We start from the raw sequence: 20,981 nt of genomic DNA on the forward strand, positions 1-20,981 counted from the left end.
GCGCTTGGGTGAGCTCAGTGGGTGTGCTCCAGTGTGAGTGCGTTTGTGCATCCGCAGGACAACGCTAAAGCCTGGGAGAGCAATATTGGTAGCAAAATTCGATAGCGCCCATTCGAGGGGACCTCTAACACGTGGCTTTGCCAAGTAGCCCAGGAAGAGGCCCTTATTAGCCAGCTTCCCTCTGCAATCTGCAACTCTACCCTTCTCTTTGGGTTCTGACTGGTGTCCGGGCCAGCCGAGATCTGAGCTAAAAGAGAAGGTGCCCGCTGGGGCCGAAGACCGAGTGCTGGAGAACCCATCAAAGAGAAGTGAAAGGGTTTCCTGGCTCCAGTAGAAAGGCTCAGCGATTTCACTGGGGGTTCCTGGAAGGAAGCTTTTTCCAAACTGGAGGGAGTGAGGGTAGGGTCTAGGAGAGAAGCTCCAGGAGTTTTGGCAGAGTCAGGAGAAATGCCGGCCCCTCGACCCCTCTCCGCCAGGGCCCAGTCCAGCGTTCTCCCTACCACCCTTCTCTTTGCTACTTCAGATCTGATCTCTTTACCACTGACCTTAGTGGTCAGGCCTGGCTGATGTCGACTACTGGGCTTGCTTTCTGCCCTTGACATACTAACATTGACCACCTGCAGCACTTAAAATGTCTAGGGCTGAGCTGAGTTGATTCTCAGCTTCTTTTCCAATCTGAGTAGTAAGAGAACCAACCACTACCTACTACTACTAAGGGGACCCTGGATGAGGCCAGTCTCAGGTGACAGAGAGCTCAAATCAGCAGCCTTCCGTCTCAGATTTTTCCTGGAGGTTATAGCTAATGACTTTTCCCACCGCTGTTAGCAGTCGCAGCTTGACCCGGTGCACTCCGTTATCCCGTAACCGTGAGGGCAGTGGGTGGTCCGCAAGTTTCCGTTTTACAAGAGGCTGGGGACGCCCCTAGAAGTTCGCCTTCATCTCCAGATTTTCTGCCTTCTCCCATCCCCCTCCCTGCAACGCCCCCGCGCCTCCCCTGCCTGAGGATTTGCAGGCACCTCGTGGACCCTCTCCTCTAGCCTGGGGTAAATCAGTCCGGAGCTCGCCCGGCTCGGAGGCGCGAGGGCAGAGGGAGACACGGTGGCCCGGGAGGGGGTCTCGCCTGACTCTGAGTCTGGGAGGCGCGGTAGCTCCCGTCATTGCGGCGAGGGCCGGGCCCACGGCCGCGCGCCCGCCGCCACCGCCGCCGCGGCCGCCTCCATGCTGCAGCGCGGGACGCAGTCCTTCCTGGCCGGGCGGCTGCCGTTGCCCAAACAGGCTGCCGCGGGGAGCCGGCGCCCGGGACCCGCCCTGGTCGCAGGCTGGGACCTGGGCTGCCAGCCGCACGCCTGAGCTGCGGACTGGCCCCGGCGCGGCGAGCAGCGGGCGGGGCGCTGGGTGCAGCCGAGCGCAGGGAGTCGGCCAGCGAGTGCAGAGCGGCCCGAACTGAGGACTCGTGTGTGTGTGTGTGCGCGCGCGTGTGCGTGCGTGTGTTTGCGCGTGTTTTTCCTTTTCCCTAGAGGATGTGAATGGCTTCGCAGCTGGCTGCTCCCTTAGGATCCTTGACTGTGGAGCTTTGGGCTGTGAGCACAACCCACCCATATAATCCATTTTGCACGGTCGGTTTCTATCCAGAGAAAAAAGCGCAACTGGACGGGGGTGGGGCCGACCAAGGAAACCTTCTGGAAATACACACACAGAGAGAGGAAGAGTGAAAGACCTGAGGTGATTTTCATAACCTTCCTGCTGACCCTTCTGTTTCCCGAAAAGATTGTGGATCTTTTCTACCTTTTTGAAGTCATCTTGGCATTTTTTTTTTTTTTTGTAAGCCGCTCTCCAGCTAGCTGTGTGTGTGTGTGTATGCGCGCGCGCGCGCCTCTCTGATGCATTTGACTGTCTTTTATCCAACTGCACAGAAGCAAATGTTGTTAACTCGTCGGTGCCCCCTCGATGCCCAGGTTCTCGAAGAGCAGGGAGGACGCCCAGACCCATTTCCCCGGCTGGATTCGGAACCGCTGCCTTGCTGTGGACCCGTGTGTGTGGATCGCTTTACGCAGAGGCTTGGAAAGCGCCAGTATTAACTTGCTTCCAGGTACATCACAAGGTCACCAGAGGGTCTTGTAGCCGTCTTGTTTCCGTGCATCTAGACCTTCCTGCCTTGGCCAGAAGGATATTTATGTTTCGGGCCACATCATCTGGAGCCAAAAGTTCAGCCCTTCGAGCTGGTTTCTGTACAAACAAGGTAACAAGAATTGCTTTTCAAACTGCTTAACAAAATCCCCGACTCTTCCTCAGCCCTTTCCCGGCTTTCTCCTCCCCACCAAAATGTCACCAGCTCTTGAATTACGTGGATTTGGGTTGGAGGAGAACTTGAAGGAAACGTGATCAAAAGGCGATGTCAAACCACTCTCTTTTCTGCCTGTGGTCCGGTGGGCATCAAAGCCGATCGTGAGAAGGACCAGTCCCCTCCTTTTTTCTCCCTCCCCGTGCTGTGCTGGATGTGCGTGTGCAAGAGTGAATGCGAGTGCGAGTGCGCGCGCGCCTGTGTGCGAGTGTGTGAGTGTGTGTGTGTTTGAGTGTGTCTGTGTGTGCGTGCGCGGCCGCCCTGCCTCTGCCCGCTCCCCGGGCGCAGAAACGCGGGTTTCATGGGGCGATCACCGCGGATCCCCCACCCAGCGCGACCTGCGGGCAGCGGCGGCAGTGGCAGGAGCCGCCTTTCGGACTCCCTAGGATGCGGGTGCTGAGCTATGGCAAAGGGCAGCAAAGTGACGAGCGAGACCCGCGTACGACTGTGAAAACCACCTGGAGCCACCTTGCCGGGATTGTACCTGCGGGCAGAAAGTCCTCCTACGACCGTCTTTTCCTCTAGAGGCACCAGGTAACAAGCAAACGACTACCCGCCTCACCCAGTTTCCTTCTGATCTTGTTTCTAGTGTCTTATCTGCATTGCAGGCTACTTTACTTATTAATGTTTCGAAAATCATTAAGAAGGGCTGGATATCCAAGGGCGCTTTGTGATGTTGTAATAAAATTTCTAGTAGGTGGGATATAAATCTATACCTGAGCACTTAATCTAGCAGTGAAAGCTAAGGGAATATGTATATGCTCCACCCTAAGTGATGATATTGGAAAGCTGGGCATATTGAACCTGTCTGAAGATGCCAGAGATTAAAATTCCATTTTTCCTTCAAGCTATGTTTGCCACGGATCATTTGGTATCCAACCCTCCCCAGACTGTGGAGTGCGAGAGGGTGTTTGGTTTCCACCCATCATTTCAGGCAAGGATCGTTTTGACCCTTCTCTACCTCTGGTGCCAGATTGTTTTCCTTTCCTTATTGTGGAGGAGCATACCAGATCCTTTAGTAGTTGTAAATTACGCATCTGGAGACTTTAATCTGAAATGGAGTTTTCTTGGAACTTGCTTTGCTTGAAAGGGAATTCATTGTCACGGGCGTGTGTGCTGATATATGGTATTTAACTGCGAGCGTTTGCTTAGATAAGACAAAATAGATCCATGAAAGAAGTCATTTTTATATCTAGAGGAGCAAGGCTAAAACCATAACCACCACCCCAATGCCATCCCCAGCTATATTGTCTCGGTTGTGGAGCTTGTGTGCGCGTGGTTTGTTTGGTTGGTTTTGGTTTGCTTGTTTCTGTATAATATGTATTTTGAAAATTCTTGCCAGTGCATTGATTTACAAGGAATAGGGTGGATTTGCGACTGCCTAATTAACATATTGGGTCTGATACGTTAAAACGGAGATTCCCATGGCTTGCCGAGTCAGAACAAATTTAGCGAACTTCCAAAGCCCCTTACCCTTGCACCTTATTTCTCTCATTTCCTTTTTCCATCACCTCTGCGTCTCCCTGCAGAAATTTCACTCCTTTCTCGAGACCTTTGGGATTAACAAGATAAAGCACTTGCAAAGTAGTCTCATCAATGTTTTATTCCATAGTGAAGGCGGTCTGAATAATTCAGCTAAGGAGTGCTCGTTTGTGTCCTGCCTTCGGTAGCTGCCTGCTGGGTGCACCCAGCGGAGAAGATTTGGCCCGGCCGAGTACAAGGCGCCCTGCTCTTGGAGGCAGCCACTGGAGATGCTAAAGCCGCTTAGAAAGTGTCGGGGCGCTGCCTCTTTTTCTCTGCTTGCTGCGTTTCTATAGATATCCATATGATGGCATTTGCAGACTACAAGCTGGCCACTAGCTAGCTGCTCTTGCTGTCCCTGCGCGTTGATGTTCCTGACTCCTCTGGAGCCTGGGCTCGGCTGCTGCTGCAGCCCTCGCAGGCTGGTGGTGCTACAAGGCCGTATATGCAGCGGGCTTGGGGGCTGGGCTCCGCCACTGCAGCTGCCAGGCCCTCGTGGACACTTTTTGGGGAGGGGCAGGAGAGCTCAGCAGGCCCCCCGGCAGACGGTAGGCGCATCGTGGCTGAGGTGGCGGCCTGGATGTGAGAGGGAGGTGGAGAGAGACGCCTGGAGGGCAGTGAAGTCCTGCCCGACTTCCGGCGCCTGCAATCCTCCACCCCCTTGTAAATGAATATTCAAGAACATAGAAGGAAAGCTGGCTGCAAAAACGCCTTGATACTCAAATATTGCACGATTTCTCAGGATTCAAAACCTGAAACTAAGCGTGTTTTTCCTAGATTTCCGATTTTTCCTCTCTCTTTTCTCCCTCTTGCTCTCCTGGATTTAATTAGGTCATTTATACTCTTGTTTTCTCTCCAGTTGGAATACCACTGAAAAGACAACTCCTCCTCCCCCCACCCCCGTGCCCAATAAACGTGAAGGCGGTGAGGGCCACTCTCCAGATAGATTTGCTCTGTAAGTTCCAGCTCTAGGGAGAACCAAGAAAGGATACCGAGGGTAACTCGACTTTAACAATAAAGCAAGTCCACACTCTACTCTCTGTAGACTCACAAAGAAAAGGGTACTGCCTGAATAAAAACTAAAAATACGTGGGAATTTGGGAGGAATTAGGTGAGGGTTTTTCGTTTCTTTTATCTTCTTTTTAGGTTAGTGTATATGTATTCCCCCATCACTCAGCAAATCCTGGTCAGAAAACTGATTGGTGTGTACTAACAATCTCACAAAGACACTTCTTTGTCCCCCAGATTTCTCCAGAATATTATTACAACAGAAACTATATCATACTCATAATATTTGTTAGCAAATAAGGCATACCTCTTTAGAGGGTACTCAAGAAAGAAGGAATGCTGGTGCGGAATATTAAGTACCTGGGGAAATAATGCGTTTTCTACATCTCCCTCCTCATTTCACTTCTCTCTGGCCTTTTCACTATTCTGCAGGTTAAGTCTTGTCTTTGTGTCCTCATCCTGAGGGAAGGCAAAACAAATGCATTAACTGATTGTTGAGTGCTTAGAAGCCTAAACGTAGATTATGGTGTGATTCATGTTTCAAAACGCCATTCACTTGTGCAGATGGGAGTTAGGTGGAATGTCAAAACCAAATAGGCCTCCTTGCACAGAGTTTCTTAATATATACATAGAAGTTACTTAAAAATGGAGATTTCTGCCTCCCTTCCCTTCTCCCTTGTTGGAGTGACAGAGAGGTACACACCAGGTAGTTTGAAGATCTGAGTCCACTGATCTTGTACTTAGATGGAGCTGGCTTGTTTCACTAATGGGTTAAGACTGTCAGGTGTTAATAGGAAATTTCCCAGCAAAATGTTCCTTCCTTTTAGTCTCTCTTATGCTTACCAGCGAAAGGGGCAGAAAAATAGGGCAGTCAGGACACCCATGGGAACTGAGGTGAGCCTATAGGCAGGTGGGAAGAACTTGCCACTTGACTCCTGTCCCCCAGACCATTTCTTTTAGTCACTTTTTCCTTTTCTCTTTTCAAGAGGAGAATGACCTTGAGCAACACCAGTCCTCTGTCTTCACACACCTCTTCCTCTCCAAACATGTGATGTATATACAAATATACACACACATGCCTATCTACTTCAATTTTGAAATATGAGATTCCTGTGTTTTGAGTGATTTGGGAGGGGTTTATTAAGATATATCTTTGACTAATACCAGCCAGAGGTGAATTTTTTTCCCTTTTTTCTCATGAGGGGATAGCAAGAGCTGTGGTCACGTGAAGGAAAATTGTCCCACCTTTATCCCCTCTTCCATCATTTTTGTCTTCTCTGTCATTAAATGCATTCTTGGTGTTTAAGTGACCATCATATGTTATATCTGCCTTTCATCTTTTTCCTGAATGACCATCAATTCCCTTTTGTTCATTTAAACCAGTGTTCTGTTTCCTCTTGCTGCTTGAAGCACTTTAGGCTTGGTAGTTTTGCTGAGTTTTCTAGCTGGTGAAATTAGGACCTTGCTTTCTGCTGATACTATTGCTGTGTTGTTTTGTGGTTGGGATGAGATGCTTGCAGATATCTAACAATGTCCCTGCCTCTACATAAAACTACTCTGTAATAAGCTCCATGTCAGATCTATTCAGTTATTTTAAGAAAAAATTACAATGAATAAGATTGCTAATAAATATGTGCCCATTTTGAGGTTGGAGGAAGACTACTTAAAACTTTCTAGTGGCTTAACTGACTAATCTATTAACTCATCCCAGTGATTGTTATTTTTTTATTTACTTAGGAAAGTAACATATTGACATAACTTTCAGAGTTTTGTGTATAGGGGAATCAGTTCTAACTTTTATGTTTTATTAAAGAATAAATATATGAATTTAGGCCTTTAAATAAATAGGATATATGACTAACAGGTAATTTTGCTACATCATTCCACTGACACGCATGTGCATAGCTCTGCCTTGTTAATAAACCTTGAAAGTGAGACTACTTATTATATTTCTACAGACCACATTTTTATTCCTGTGGCATCCTTCAATCAGTGAGGACTATTTAAAACCTAAGGCAGTAATAATTTGTCCATTACATGGTGTGTGCATGGTGAAATTAAGAAGAATTATGTTTATCAGTATTGAAGCTATTCTGGTTGGAAGTGAACCATTTTTGTTATGCCTTATCAACATAAACTGTATGTTATTATGAAAACTCCAGTTTCGTATAAGTATAACAAGAGATAGAAATATAAGGATTTAATTCAGAGTTAGTTAATGCCATTTTAAAGATTTTCATCATGGTATTCTGATAGATACTGTTCTGACAGAATGCTTTTTACTGAACTATGACATGATTTAATACTAATTATGAAGATGGTTAGCAAGTGAGAGAAAATTATAATGGAATTACATGGTTACATAAATGCACTATCATCTTGCTGATACCAAGTAAACCACATGAAAGGGCTTTATTATTACACTACAAGCTATATCAGTAAGGTTTCTCAGAAATTGGCTTTGATGGCCTATTTTTATTAAGTTACAAACTTGGTCACATTGGGAAGAAAATGTGAATTGATTAATCTGAGTCTTCCTAGATAATATATATCTTTTTATGAAAGAAATCTGTCTAACCGTAAACCTCATGTTATTCTTTTCTTTGTGGGAGCATATATGCAATTCATTGCTTTAAAAAACCTTCCAAAGAAATATTTTGAATTTGATGTTATGAAGAACAGTTGCAGAATTACCATCTGATATTGAACCTATTTTAGATTTTATAGCAGAAAGGGTCTAGAAAAGAAGTAATAAGATAAACATATAAAGTTGTAGGATCTTTTTATTTCCAACTCTGGAAACAGTTTCTGAATTCTTGGAAAAAGACAGAAAGAAAACGCTAATTAGTTCAATATATACTCAATTAGAACTAGTGTATTTAATCAGAGTTAGAAGCCAAAACAGAGTTGTTTATATTACTCTATTCTTACTTGGCCCTGTGCAGCTCTTTTGAGGAGATACTAAAGACACCTGAAGGATGCATTCTCAGTTGCTCCCTGCATTCTGTTCCCCATGTTGACTTCCCATTTCCTGTCTTGAAGTAGGTTTTTCATGAATCTTAGTGGTGTTGCTTCCAAAGTTATAAGACATTTGCATTAAAGTTCCCATTAGTGGGAACATATCTACTCTGTTATGAAAACTTTCTCTTCTTTGGAAATACAGGCTGTGGTATTTTCTTAGTCATTACCTCATTTTCTTATTGTTTTAATGGTATTAAAATTAGGTTATTAAATGATTTATGTGGATTTATTAGTGTTAAAGCATTTGTATAACAACATTGGGGAGGGTATGTGTATGGTGAGCACTGTGAATTGTGTAAGACTGTTGAATCACAGACCTGTACCTCTGAAACAAATACGTTATATGTTAAAAAAAAAAAAAAAGAAGATAGCAGGAAGGGAAGAATGAAGGGGGGACATCGGAGGGGGAGACGAACCGTGAGAGACGATGGACTCTGAGAAACAAACTGAGGGTTCTAGAGGGGAGGGGCATGGGGGGATGGGTTAGCCGGGTGATGGGTATTAAAGAGGGCACATACTGAATCGAGCACTGGGTGTTATACGCAAACAATGAATCATGGAACACTACATCAAAAACTAATGATGTAATGTATGGTGATTAACATAACATAATAAAATACAATAAAATAAATGCATACTATTTACATGGTGTTAGTGAACACTGCATAGAGTAGTACCTATGCTTTTTTCTACATGGTTACTGTTATATCACTACTATTCACGGATATTTTAATTTCAAGTGTCTCATTTAATAGAAATGTGCCTACCTTTACATTGAAATTTAAGCGTTATTTATAAGAATTATGTAGGATATTTGCCATGTATTGACTGTTCAAATGTCAGGCACTTTAACAACTATAACGAGACATTGAATCCTGACTTCAAGGAAGTTATTGTCTTAGTAACAGGAAGGATGTAAACAAATACATAAGCTTGAAAGTAACTGATATTTTTTTAATTCTATTTTGATTTTTTTGCTTTGTAGTAAGAGAGAAGAGGACATTTGGAAATTGTTATTGTGTTTTATGGAGGTTGATATTGTGCAGTAGTTAGAAGCATGAACTTTAGGATTTCACAAACCTATGTCTTAGGCTTATGTAACCTTGAGCAAGTCTTGTAACCTCTCTGAGCCTTAGTGTCCTCACCTATAAGATGAAGCTAATAATAAAAGACACTTAACTGCTATCATTACCATCATCATTGCCATCATCATTATCATTTCATCATTAGCTATCCTGAGGGTAAATGAGAAAACTAAAGGGGTAGTGATTGGATGATGTCAAAGCCTATGCTTGGGATCCTAGACCCTCAGGGCTCCAGGGAATGCTAAAGCTCATCCAAACCAGGCACCACACAGTCCACTCTCTTCAGAAACCAAGCAGATATAAATGTAAAAATGTAAATGTAATGTAAAAAAAAAAGAACAGGAAATCTGGCTGGGTTAAAGAAATTATAGGTTGAAGGATCTCTGGTACACTGGTGAGTGCATGATTTACCCAAGACATTCAAATTTAAATTCATTTTACCCCTTGATGGGTCTGGCATCATAAACTCTCTGGGTTACTCTGACATCTGTTCAATTTAAATTTTATCTAAAGCATCCCTGCCAAGTGGTCATCTTGACTAAGCTTGAGTACCTTCAGTTATTCTAAAATCACTCCACCTAAACTGGATTATTCCATTTTTGTATAGGCATATTATCAAATTTATTTTTGGAGTTGAGCCAAACATCTGACATCCTTGGCTTGTAATTAATTTTAATATGGGAGGAGAGGCACACAATAAGTCTAATTCCCAATGACAATGCCTCAAATTTTTAAACTGGGTTACTTGAGATCCCCAAACCATGATTGCTTTGTTTATGATTAAACATAACTCAACCTGGGTGCCTGGGTGGCTCAGTTGGTTAAGCATTGGCCTTTGGCTCAGGTCATGACCAGAGTCCTGGATCGAGCCCCACATTAGGGTCCCTGCACTCAGCTTCTCCCTGCTTCTCCCTCTGACCCTCCCCGCTCTCATCCTTTCTCTCTCAAATAAATAAATAAAATCTTTAACAAAAAATAATAAAATAAATAAACATAACTAGACCTAAACTGATTTGGGACAGTTTTCTATGTGTCATGATTTCAAGGCCTTTACCTTTTATACTCAATAAATGTTATCTATCATATGTCTTTATCACTACCTCCAGTTTGTTTGTCTCACCTTACATGGAAGTATGATAGCCACTCCAGCAAACCATGCAGCTTGACTAGCATAACATTGAGCAGAACCATTATTTCCTTGCTTTTGGAACAGAGAAAGCAGGTACAGGCTATGCTGTAATCGACTATCCAGCACTCATGTCACACTACCTATTTGATCAATGCCTTCTCTCCTTTTGAGCCCAAACAAGGCATTGGAGATCTTAACATATACCTCTAAGATGCTACAACTCAACAATCCAAGTTCTGTCATGAGATTAAAATTATTTGCCATTCTGAGTCTAGACACTAGTGAAGTATCTGAGATTGGGGCGCCTGGCTGGCTCAAATGGTTGGGCGTCTGCCTTCGGCTCAGGTCATGATCTCCAGGTCCTGGGATCGAGCCCCATGTTGCAGCTCCCAACTCAGTGGGGAGTCTGCTTCTCCCTCTCCCTCTGCCTCTCCCCCTGCTTGTGCTTTCTCTATCTCTGTCTCTGTCTCTCTCTCTTAAATGAATAAATAAAATCTTAAAAAAAGATATCTGAGATCACTTTCATATCATGTCATATTTCTCAGCCTATCATCATATGATTTGCTCATAATGGTCAAATTACTTAATTCTTTTCCACTAAATATTGAGAGAAAAAGTAACAAATATAGTAGTATTCGTAATGTATATGAGAAACAATGAAATGGAGCAAGATAAGAAGAGTAGATTTTCATCTTATCCTAAAGTGATGGAAGGATCTGGCTGCATCTTGGGCTCTCTGATCTAGAAAAGAATGACTCAAGGCTTCTTTGATTCTTTTAAAAACATTTATTCGTCATTTAATGCATGCTTCCCTATTCTGCTAAGTAACTATTTCTCCTTTGAGACACAAAAGCCAAATGGCGTAGAAGCTACTCTGGGGAAGCTGTGATCTAGAGTGAGAAACAAATATTCTTTCAGAGAGACAATCCTAGTCCTGAGTCAGTCTTGATGATACTCTTACGTCTTTGCATCTTAATTTACCCTTAAACCTAGATGATACTGATTTCTAGAATATTTACCAAGTCAGTTTGTGTTACCTCCTCCATAACTGAATAAAATTACCTCATATGGAGGCTTCCAACAGTTTCTCCAGCCTCCATATGAGGTCACCTGATTTCTAATAAGGGGAAAATAATCTGAATACAGAAGGAAATAACAGTAAAACTCCCTTTGTCTGGTATCCTTGCAGGATGAGTCTTCAACTCATTTGTCTATCAACATTCTCCATAACCTTGAATGTTATTCTTTTTAGGCATCATGTTTAAAAATGATTCTTTTAAAAGTTTTACTTTTAATGCCAATGCTAATAGTTATTAAAATTGACTCACCAATTCTAAATAGTTAACTGTTTCTTAACGATTTCAGGTCTTTGTTGTATATGTTAGTGATTGTGGAAAGCCCTTAGGGACCAATCCACGGCATGTGTAAGGCAGTTTGTACTGATATGAAAATTTCCCCAACTTCTTTTCTTTCCTGTCTGTGTGATTTTTCTTTTTTTTTTTTTTTAAAGATTTTATTTATTTATTTGAGAGAGAGAATGAGAGACAGAGAGCATGAGAGGGAAGAGGGTCAGAGGGAGAAGCAGACCCGCCGCTGAGCAGGGAGCCTGATGTGGGACTCGATCCTGGGACTCCAGGATCATGACATGACCTGAGTCGAAGGCAGTCACTTTACCAACTGAGCCACCCAGGCGCCCCTGTCTGTGTGATTTTTCGTTGATTTTTTTTTTTTTAATTTCCTTGCTCTCATACAGCAAACTTTTTCAGTGGGTGTGTTTTCTTTTTTAACTCAGTGATGGGAACTGATTAACAAAATGACAAGATCGTTAGCTATCTTTGTGAACTAAGAGCCTGAGGATGAATAATATTTCAAGACCCCCTTGCTAAGGAAAGCGCATGAGTTTTCCTTCATGTAGTTTATATGGAAAGTACTGAAAAATGCTAATATATCTTGGATAATAAATATAATAGATGATGATGATCATCATCATAAGTGAATTTTCTGAGAATATTCTCTGTGCCAAGCGCTGTTGATTTTTACTTTCTTCTAATCCATGCAATGAACCTACAACTTAAGTGTGATTATATTCCTTTTTTTGGAGGAGCAAGTTGAGGCTAAGGGCAGTTAACTTACTTGTCCATGATTATATGACTAATAGATGATAGGGCTAAAATTCAAATTTAAATACTTCTGATTCTAAAGAGGCTGTATCTGCTATACTTAGGAGAAGTCCATTTTCAGCTGCCTCTTAAAGCTATTTTCTGTTGATTGTTACATAAATGTGTTTTTAACCTTCGTCAAGGACTAAGGCCATCCTCTGGATATGCACCTTATTCTTAATTTCTTTTCCTTTATGGTAGTCTATGAATTACCATATTTTATATCTGGAAGTTTATGAAAGACTTTATGGTTACCCATTAGGGGATTTGGTAGCTATTTGTATGGAGAAACGTTTGATCCTGGGTCTGGGATATAAGTATATCCTAAACGTTTTTTGTGAAACTAGACTGTGTGATTTTGGGTGATTTACTCTTTCTGATTTCCAGTTCCCATCTGCAAAAGTGTATTGCAAGCCAGTGTAAACTAGCTGGTATATCTTAAGTAATTAATAAATAATTGTTCCCTGTAACACTTTTCCTAGTACTGAAGAATCAGAGGATTCTGTAAATGTTACGATCAGGTGGAACTTCAGATCATTAATGATCATTTATCATGAAAATGTTTGCATTTGTCTAATTGTGCTCTGCATTCCACTTAACTCTTATTCCCATTACTATGTTATTTGTGCAGCTGTTACTGTCATTAATGAGTGCTTCAGTCTTTACCCCCAGTTACTTCTTTCCTTTGAGACAGGGCCAGAAAAAAAGTCAAATAACAAATTCATTTTGTCATCTTGAATCCAGATTTCTATGCTGTTATTTCAATGACAGAGGGGCCTGACAGTCAGCCAAAATCTGATGCTTAAGCATAGATATATTTGTTGGCAAAACAGACCATTTTCTAGATTAAGCCCTGTGGTGTGTGCCCATCTGTGATTTACTTTCTTACTTCCTCTGGTGAACTCAATATGGCCACAAATTCATTACAGGTATTCCCATCAAGAGTAGATGTCTATTTGCCTTCCCCTTGAATCTGGACTGGCTTTGCAACTTGCTTTGAGCAATAGGTGTGGCAGAAGTAATGTGTGGTATATCTTCCAAGCTGAATCCTCCAGAGATCATACACCTCTCACTCTTGCCCTCCTGGAAAAAAATGTTACCATCATGTGAAGAAGCCTGGGGTCTCCTGCTGGAAACAAGTGGCCTGGCTGACAGCCAGCACCAATGGCAAGACATGCGAATGAGGCCTCCTTACAGCATCCGCATATAATTGAGCTTCCAGGTAATTATAGTCACAGGAATGACCACAAATGAGGCCAGCAGAAGAACTAGCCCAAATTGATGACAAATCATGAACAAATAAAATGTTTATTATTTTAAACCACTAAGTTATGGGGCAGGAATAGATAACTGAGACACACCTTTGGGTAATGGTATATAGCCAGCCATTATGCCTATTTTGGAAGACAAACCTGTCTCTTCCCCCACTCCCCCTTTTAAAATATTTGTTTATTTATTTGAGAGAGAGAGAGAGAGAGAGAGAGCACACACACGAGTGGGGGGAGGAGTAGAAGGGGAAGGAGAGAAGCAGACTCCCTGCTGAGTGTGGAACCCCACATGGGGTTCCATCTCAGAACTCTGAGATCATGACCTGAGCCAAAACCAAGAGTCAGATGCTTAACTGACTGCACCACCCAGGTGTCCTTCCCCACTCCCTTTTTTATACTTTCAAAAAAATATTTGTGACATATCTACAAGATCTAGGCATGCTGCCCATATCTATGGATTCTTGGATTTTGAAAAAGAATATATTCCTTTCTTAAACTTTTGGAAGTATTTGCTGATTCCTCAAATGCCTCAAATTTCCTCAAAACTCCTTTTCCTAAGGTATTTCCTAACATGGCTGAATGTATATGGGAATTAATTTTGATTTGCCTATTTACTACTGTACCTACTTATCACTGCATTAGAGAAGCTTCTCTGAAAGGGCTGTCCTCTTATGCTAGAGATCATGCCTTTCACCTAAGGCCCAAGGGAGAATTTGTCTTTGTTTCTCTAAGTTGCTTTTTGGGCTTGGTTTGGTTCAGAATGACATTTTGTCATTTCTCCAAGATTTTATTTTACCTTCTAATTATGTTTCAGTGACTCATATTTACTATTCATTTCTTCTGTAAATTGAATCTAGATTGCACAATTACTTTATTCTGGGACTTTATACACCCTCATTTTATTTAATGATGTTCTCATTTATGTACCAAATTATTCTACAGGCATTTGACATACTGTTATAGGTATAATAAGGTGCAGGGTGTAGACCATGGGGCAGTATAATTATAATGGCTTCATAACTTTCTGATTATTATTTATTTGTAAAAAATACATAGTTACAAAAAGAATGCAGTCCAATTCAGTGTTGTTACTTTTAGTAAAAGAGATACATTTGTGAGAGGATGCATAGGAATGGAAGTCATGTTCACATAATTATTTTCTATGGAGGTGTTGCCCAATGAATTTGAAAGTCTCCCTGGAATATATCAAATATGAACTATTTTATTTACATTTTCTTATTGCTATATCTTTCTGTGATTTTAGAGTTTAATATAAGGTAGGTAATGTGTGTTGTACTAATCATTTGAAATTTCTACTAGTGAATACTAAAATAACCAAGTGCATATTCCATCTGCTGCATGTTGCAATGTACATAAAAATTGATTTTCTTAGTGTGATATGTATCAATTTCCAGGATCCCATCTGCAGACTCCAGAGCGAGTATGGTGTCTCAGCGTGTCCCTTCAGTGGTCACCAAACTTGTAGGGGAGGAAAAATAATTTTCCCTTTACCCTTCAAGGTTCTTAGCTAAACTCCCCACCCCCCACCTCAGAATAAAAATACAGATAAACAGGAGAAAAACAGAAATTTAACAACACGTATACCTCCTGTATACATAAAAGATACCCAGAAAAACTGAATAACTCCTCTAAATGGTCCAAGCCATCACCTTATTTTTTTTAAAGATTTTATTTATTTATTTGACAGAGAGAGACACAGCGAAAGAGGGAACACAAGCAGAGGGAGTGGGAGAGGGAGAAGCAGGCTTCCCGCTGAGCAGGGAGCCCTATGCAGGGCTTGATCCCAGGACCCTGGGATCAAGACCTGAGCCTAAGGCAGACGCTTAACAACTGAGCCACTCAGGCGCCCAAGCCATCACCTTAAATACCATCTCCAACTAACGACCCCCCCCCAATAAAAAGATATTAGAGGGGAGGGGAATACAATTGGGGGAGATTACCAGACAAAACACAATAATGGTTGTTATGGGTATGGTTGATACATAGATTGTGCCTCTTCCACTATTGATAAGAATTTTTAGAGAATTAGTTAATCCTCCTCTCCCTGGTACAGAAAGGAAGACACCCTTACAAATGGAGACTTCTCTTATAAATGTGAATGTCTGTTACAAAAGGGTAACTTCTACTTGGTTTTTAGAGCCTTTCCTGTGTCTACTATTTCTTAAAAGTAATAACCTAAATTAATCTTTATGCCAAAGAGGCATATTTTGGGGTGGCAAATTCTCCCCTTGCTTTAAGATTTCTTAGCAAGTTTTGTTATTTTGTGGCAACAAATTAAAAGTGGTCAAGCAATCATCAGACTATAAAATATTTAAAATGAATGGCTCTAGAGGTACCCAGCTGGCTCAGTCAGTGGAGCATGCAATGCCTGATCCTCAGGGTTGTGGGTTCCAGCCTCAAGTTGGGTGCAGAGATTACTTAAGAATAAAATCTTGTAAAAAATAAATAAAAAGTAAAAGATTAATAAAATGAATGGCTCTAATAGAATTTAGCTAAAGGAAATTGCATCTGTCTGTTAATCATGGAGAAGTTAAATAACACCTGTAATATATATGTAAGGCCGACTTCATTTTACTATAATAAAACAGTAAGAGACTATTCACACACAAACACACATAACTTGTTTATTTTTATCAAATACCAAATCGTTATTAATATGCAGCCTATATATTGTACTGCTAGCAATTATCACACTTTAAAAGAAGAATGTGAATAAATCCTTAGATAAATAGTTGTGGAAAAATAAGCATCTTTTATTCATTGTCAAATAACGTGTAGTAAAATTATAAGAAAGAAAATGACGATGACTGAATTTAAATATAAATTTTAAAAGTCTCAGGTAACTTCTTTTTCTTTTTCTCTTTGTAAAGCAGAGATCACACAAATCCTGAATAATTGTAACTTTGCATTTGTTTTCATGGTGTTTTTCAGCCTTCTGAAGTGTAGCATTCTCCATTATGATTTATGGATTTCTTAAAATTGTGCACTTTTTTTGATAAGACTAAATCCGTATTTTCTGATCAACTTTCTTTCTACTATAATTTAATTTAAATGTTATAGGCAGTAATAATGAACTGAATTTTAACTGGGACAGGCCGTTTTGTACTGATTCTCTGGTAGGCTTTCAGTTGAAAGAAGGAAGTAATAAACCCCTGGCTTGGGGTGAACCAGGTCAGTTTGAGAGCCACTGCTTTAGAATAGGGTCAGCCCAGCTGTTCAAACTCAGCCTTCCATCTCCTTAAAGGCTCATTGCTGTTCCCTCAGGATTACAGTGTTCCTATGGTCATTAAATAAAGAAACTTCCATTTGAAAAATAAAATGGCTAAAATTAATACCTGTGGGGATTTTGAAAAAAATGTCTATGTGTTTGAGTTCCTATTAAGTGGTACATCAGAGAAGTAATCAAGCACACCTGTGTTTTTTAGGGAACTCCAACATAATGCAGTTACTGGTATAGGGATCCTCTATTAAATGGTTTTAATAATCAATTTTCAGTGTCTTTGTTATAAATTCATGAAGAAAAAATGTAGCTCTCACTCTCTAGCCTTAACTGTTAACTGTAAGCAATATGTACTCATATTTTTTTTAAGATTTTACTTTCAAGTAATCTCTACACCCAAAATGGGGCTCAAACTCACAACCCCGAGATCAAAAATCACATGCTCCACCGATGCAGCCAGGCAGGTACCCCCAATATCTACTCATATTTCTATTATATTTTCATTGCACTGGGCAGGCTACTTAAGGTATCATCCATTCTTTAAAGGTTGGATATTTGCCTTCATTTTAGTTTATTTCAATATAGTGGAGATAGAAACATCCCTTTTGTAGTCAGTTTTGGCTAACATACCCTAAAATTTACTAACTAATTATAGTGAAATCACAACTCTGCATTCTTCGTTGAGAAGGTGGTGGCAGCCTGTGAAGAAAATAATGTAGTGTGGTTAGCCAATGTTCCTGTTTCCTCTAGTGGAATGTGACTAGTTTAATCAATTACATAGGCACAAGAAGTTCCTAAATTACCAACAAGGAAATGGTTCCTGGCCACTATATATAAAATATTTTAATATCAAATATCTCTAGCTTCATCTAGCCAAGGTTTGAAGTAATTTTGTTGGGGAGCAAGAATTTCCTGTCCTCTTCTAGGTCCTTCCAGCTGGACTGAGAATCAAATTGACATGACACAGATTAACAGGAGAAAATAAAATTTAAAGTTGTATGTACCAGGAATCCACACAGACATGGAAATTCCAAAGACAGCCAGGCAAAATGAGGTAGGTATGTCATTCTGAACTAGGGAGAAGGGGTAGAGGTGTGGAACCTCAGAAGGAAGGAATGTAGTTCCCATAGCACTAATAAGAAGAACAGATGTTTGGTAATCATATATTTTCCCTGCCATATTGGTGAGTCACTCAGATAAAAATTATCTTTGGTAATAACCTCTATTCTGGGAAAGACCTCCAATTTAGATTCTTTTGTGTAGTTAAAGGAAGGACAAAATTTTCTCTTGAGCCCTCCGGGTGTGCCTTCAACTCAAAATAGTCCACATGCCGAAGTGGCATATTTTGAGGGGACCTCAAAAAAAAAAAAGCATATTTTGTATTTTTAAGTATAGTCCAAGACATTGCACTTTTAATCAGTCAGTGTGGACTGAAATTTGAATGACTGGTTAGTTTTCCTGCAGTTAATCCTTTTGTGGAAGCATCATTGCTATTATTTAATTAAAATCAACACTAGATTGTTCATAATTGTGAACAAGGAGAATGTGATGTAATATATCATTTGCAACCTCTTTAGGTGATTCTATAGAGGGAAAAACATTGAGCTAGATGGTTATCAGTAAAAATAGAATATAGCAAAAGATATAAAAATAGCACTCTCTTCCCTGTCTTTTTCAATCTGAGCAGAGCACTCATTGTATGATTCTGCATGAAGTCTGCCAAGTGCTGAGACTCACTTTTAATTGAGGTAACCCTGAGCTTTTTGAAGTATAACCAGTGACAGACCAAAATGACATTTTGATTAAACAGTGGTTGGATTATGAAATCCTGTTACTCTATATCACTGCTGGCAACACTAATTGGAGTATAGGGTCCAACTAAATGTAAAACAACAAAGGAAAACAAAGGAACAAATAACGGAATCATGGTACCTTTTTATATCGGTTCTCTCACAGTTCACACATACACAGACTTATAATTTTCTTCATTCCATTCTTTTGTTCTTTTGTTTGAATCAATAAAGAATATCCTTCTGATTATTTTTTCCTTTTTTCTTTGTCTTAGTTCTGAAAATTGGCTAATTCCAGATAAAAGATCTTAATCACAGTTCAATCAGTTGCCAGTTTAATTTTTAATGAAACACCTCTAAGGGTATACTCTTTGCTCATATTTGCATTCAGATTTTCCTAAGATATAGATTGCTGTATTATCTTCATCATGATTAAGTGATGGATACTTAGAGATACATTAATGAGTCAGAGAGGAAAGTACAATTGCAGAGTGCTTTTCATTACAGAGTACTTCAGCGTTGTTAAAGGATAGGATCAAAGTATGGCTTTGAAATTTATCTCGCAGATGTATTTATGCAGGTCAGAGGTACATTACAAGAAAGTTTATTGCAGTGTGATTTATAATAGCAAAAACATATTTTATAAAACACTGTACAGCCTAAGTATTTATCAATAATGGGCAGGTTTCTTAATGAAATATTGTGCTGCTCTTTAAATAACTGAAATAGATCTATATTTGTTGATAAAGAAAACTGTCCAATATATATGGTTACATAAGAATAGAAGTTATGGGGGCTATAAAAAATATACCTACATGTATGCAGATACACATAAATGCATATTTATAAATTACCATTGTTTGGAAGTATACATACACACAAAAAAGTAGATGGTGGTTTCCTCTGGGTGGGAGGGTCAAATGATCTTCAATTTTATCCTTTTATAGACCTTGACACTTTTTTGCTTTGTACATGTAATAATTCATAATAATAAAAAGCTTAAATATAGGGTTTAAATAGCCATTATTGTTATAGATCAAATAAAATTAAAAGTGAATATTCTAAATAATGAAACTATATGCTAGACGTTATACTATTACATAAATCAACAAAAATATCAATATATTTATAAATTTATTTTTTATAAATAAATTGTAGAAATTTAGCAACCAAGCTCATCTAGAATATTGTTTGCACTGTTTAAAACAAACTAAATATCTGCCTCTTAAAGAGAATTTCCTTAACAATATGAAATACCAAACAGTGCTCAATTGCTTCAGAGTTCCTTCTCTGCCTTATATTGCAACTTTTTGAAGGAAAATCATCTATAAAACTTAAATATTTAATTAATCTAAAGTAATAGGAAAATTAGACTTCCATGATAAAGGATGTTTGATTCTGGATTTTATTTAAGTTCACAGCTTTATGTTTCTGGAGATTGGAATTTTGAGTGTTTTGTGTTAGCATTGGACAACCAGCACGTTTGCCCTATAGATAAAAGATTGGATCTTTAAATCAAAAAAGAATTAATTTTTTTCTATAATCTTAATGTAACTTGAAGATAAAGTTATGTTTTCTAATTTACTCCAATTTATTAAGAAACTAAATAAAACAAAACAAAACAGAAATATAAAGGAAGTCCTGCTACACCAGTCTAAAAAATTGATAATAGGGAAAGAAAATACCACTGAATTCCACATTAACAGAGATTAAAGTATTATTTGAATTTTGTACAGAAGTATGAAGCTAAACTTTTTTAAAAAAAAATTTTATTTATTCATTTGACAAAGAGAGAGAGAGAAAGATAGAGGGAGGCAGAGGGAGAGGGAGAAGCAGACTCCCTGCTGAGCAGATAGCTTGATCCTAGGACCCTGGGATCATGACCTGAGCCAAAAGCAGATGGTTATCTGACTAAGCCACCCACATGCCGCCCCCACAGCCTTTTTGTTTTTAAGATTTTATTTAGAAGCTAAACTTTAGATTTTATTTATTTATTTGAGAGAGAGTGAAAGAGAGAGCATGAATGTGTGAAGGGCAGAGGGAGAAGCAGGCTCCCTGCCAAGCAGGGAGCTCAATGCGGGGCTCGATCCTAGGACTCTGGGATCATGACCTGAGCCTTCTTAACCGACTGAGCCACCCAGGCTCCCTGTAAAGTTAAATCTTAACAACTTTTGGAGCTAAACTTTTGGAGGCTATTTTTTCTCATTTTTAACAACAAAAAAAATTACAACTATGCATATTCCTAGAGTAAGAAAAACACTCAAATCTTACCATTCTTAGGTACATTTTCAAATAATAGTTATCAATAGCATAAATGGATAGTTTTTATTTCACATTTAACTTTCACAGCATAATTCTAAGGAAGTTAATTTCTTAAAATTTCTTTTCCACTTTTTTTATTGAGATATAATTAAAATA

General features: G+C 39.9%; 1 protein-coding gene across 7 annotated transcripts in view; it reads left to right on the forward strand.

The window, feature by feature from the left end:
* Positions 1 to 1,272: 1,272 nt before the first annotated feature.
* The window catches only part of LRFN5 (leucine rich repeat and fibronectin type III domain containing 5), a 242,905-nt gene continuing 223,196 nt past the window's right edge, over positions 1,273 to 20,981 (forward strand). For 5 of the 7 annotated variants that reach the window (XR_012378861.1, XM_025869136.2, XM_073894866.1 and 2 more), the window contains exon 1: positions 1,273 to 2,875. The gene's annotated coding sequence lies outside the window, so the exon portion shown is untranslated. The remainder of the gene's footprint in view (positions 2,876 to 20,981) is intronic. The other 2 variants (XM_073894864.1, XM_073894863.1) reach the window with 2 other exon arrangements.

The sequence above is a fragment of the Callorhinus ursinus genome, unplaced genomic scaffold (assembly GCF_003265705.2).
Source record: "Callorhinus ursinus isolate GAN/ISIS: 27379988/994484 unplaced genomic scaffold, GSC_fseal_2.0 scaffold8, whole genome shotgun sequence".
NCBI classification, from domain to species: domain Eukaryota; kingdom Metazoa; phylum Chordata; class Mammalia; order Carnivora; family Otariidae; genus Callorhinus; species Callorhinus ursinus.